At 66.2% G+C, this 2,396-nt stretch overlaps 1 protein-coding gene across 3 annotated transcripts in view; it reads left to right on the plus strand.

Annotated features, from left to right (window-relative positions):
- The window catches only part of IGF2 (insulin like growth factor 2), a 12,784-nt gene that overhangs the window by 2,215 nt on the left and 8,173 nt on the right, over positions 1-2,396 (plus strand). The window contains exon 1 of one of the 3 annotated variants that reach the window (XM_019667381.1): positions 16-461. The exons of the other annotated variants lie outside the window; for them this stretch is intronic. The gene's annotated coding sequence lies outside the window, so the exon portion shown is untranslated. Of the gene's footprint in view, positions 1-15; positions 462-2,396 lie in introns of those variants that run through there. 3 annotated transcript variants of the gene reach the window in all.

Here is a 2,396-nt window from a genome sequence, read left to right on the forward strand (position 1 = left end):
CCCCTCCCCACCGTCCCGAAGTGGATTAATTATACGCTTTCTGTTTCTCTCCGCGCTGTTCTCCCCCGCTGTGAGCCTGCCCGCCTCTCGCTGTCCCCTCTCGCTCTCGCCCTCTCTCCGGCCCCCCCCGTTTCACGTTCACTCTGTGTCTCTCGCTATCTCTGCCCCCCTTCTATCCTCGATACAACAGCTGACCTCATTTCCCGATACCCTTTCCCCCCCTAAAAGTACAACATCTGGCCCGCCCCAGCCCGCAGACAGCCCGTCCTCCCCCAAACGATCAGACGATTCCCACCCCCCCAAAAAAAAGCCATCCCCCCGTTCTGCCCCGTCGCACATTCGGCCCCCGCGACTCGGCCAGAGCGGCGCTGGCAGAGGAGTGTCCGGCAGGAGGGCCAACGCCCGCTGTTCGGTTTGCAATACGCAGCAGGGAGGTGGGCGGCAGCTGCGCCGGCTTCCAGGTAAGCGTCGTGAGCGCGGGCGGGCGGCGGGCGGGCGGGGGCCGGCCCGCTCGGGGTCGGGGCTGCGGGGCCGGTTCCCCGTAGCGCACCCCGCGCTTTCCCCGGCGCCGCGGAGGGGGCGGGGTAGGGGCTTCGGGAAATGCCAAGAGAGGTGTGAGCGGTCTGCAAAGGCGACTTCCTGGTCGGGTTTTTGGGTGCGGGGGGTGAGGGGGGGGGCGGTGTTGCTAAAAGTTCGTGATTTGTGCCGTGCGGGGGGGCGGGGCCGTCCCCCCAGGGTGCTGGGTAACGAGGAGGGGCGCGAGTCTCAGAAACCCACCCTGGTATGTTGACTCCGTGCCAGCGAGGGGGGGAGAGGAAGACTAGGTGGGCGGGGCCAGGACGGAGCCAGGGGGGCCGAGTTGGCAAAAGAGCCGTGCCAGGCGCCACATTTGCAATATCCCCACCCCGCAGCTCCCCTTTCTCTGTCCCCAACAATTCGAAGCAGGCATCTGGGGAGAGGGGTTGCTCCGGGGCTCAGAAGGGCAGGACTGCACCGCACAGACCAGAGAGGGGAACTGCCCCTGCCCCCCGGGGGCAGATGGAAGTTTCCACAGAAGGAGGAAAAAACGCCCCCCCCCCCGTCCTTGCCCCCCATTGCCCTGCGCGGACTTGGGCTGGAGGTGCGGGATGAGCGCCCCCCGCCCCCATGGCGCTCTGCTAAGGAATGGTCCTGGGCTAGTGGTTGGGGGTGCAGGAAAGAAGGGACTGGCTGGAAGGGGGCGGGAGCAAAGGGGCGGAGGGAGTGGTCAGCAGCGAGAGGGGTGGGGGGTGGAGCCGGGGCTGGGAGGAGCCCGCTCAGACATAAAAGCTGAGGCACTGACCAGCCTGGGAACTGGACATTAGCTTCTCCTGTGAGGCGGCCTTCCAGCCTGCTCTTCCACCTCCTCCAGCCCCAGGAGCCTCCTGTCCAGCTGCAGGTAACCAGCCGTTGAGCGAGAAGCCCGCTGCCCTCCCGCTCTGCCGATCACCTCGGCCTCGGCCCCTCGGCTGCTGCCCCTGGGCCCCCGCCTCCTGCCTCTGGCGCAGCCCTCCATGCTCCCCCTGCCTCTGCCCTCCCTGGGCAGCCTTGCTCACCTGGCCTGCAGTTCTGCATGCCTGCTGTCCAGTTCTCTGCTCTCTGCTGGTGCCCTGGATTGGACCCCGCTCTAGAGAGGCCATGCTTGTAGAGGATGGAGCCGCTGCTGCTCGGAGCGCCGGGTCACGGGCTGGCCAGAGCTGTTGTTAGTCTGGAAGGGGCGGCAGTGGGGGCAGCAGGGAGGCCAGCTGAGGGCCAGGCCAGGGCAGCAGGTGAGCGAGGTGACACTCTAGACCCTTCTGTGGAGCTGGCCACGACTCTTGAGGGAGCTGAAGCGAGATTGTGCTCCCCTCTGGTCCCCTCATCTCCTGCTTGACTGATTGCATCACAAGTCCCCTGGGCCGGTGTGCAGCAGCCTCGCTCCAGGCTGCCCCTGTGCCCACCGGGTGCCGAGCCTGGGAGGGGCACATCTGGGCAGCCTGTCTGGCCCCTTGCTTGAGTAGCATCAGGGCGCCAATGGGCTCAGAAGCACTGGGCCATGACTGTCCCCCCAGAAGGGGCTTGCGCTGGGCCTGCAGAGGGCAGGCTGGGGCTGCCTTCACTGGGGGCTTCCATCTCCTGGAAGGGGCAGGGCAGCTTGCTGTGCGGAAAGAGAACCTGAAGCCCCTCCTTCAAGCCCCCCCACTCCTTAAGGGACCTGGTTAACCCTTGCCCCAGGCTTGCAGCCACAGGGCCTCTGTGTGTGTGTGTGTGTGTGTGTGTGTGTGTGTGTGTGTGTGTGTGTGCATGTGTATGGGGGGGGCGGTGTCCTAAGACGTGCCCCTCCTTCCACCTTGGGCCCCAAGGCACTTGGTGTCTGGCCTCCAGGTGGCCTAACCTGT

Source organism: Hipposideros armiger, unplaced genomic scaffold, assembly GCF_001890085.2.
Source record: "Hipposideros armiger isolate ML-2016 unplaced genomic scaffold, ASM189008v1 scaffold_494, whole genome shotgun sequence".
In the NCBI taxonomy this organism is placed as follows: domain Eukaryota; kingdom Metazoa; phylum Chordata; class Mammalia; order Chiroptera; family Hipposideridae; genus Hipposideros; species Hipposideros armiger.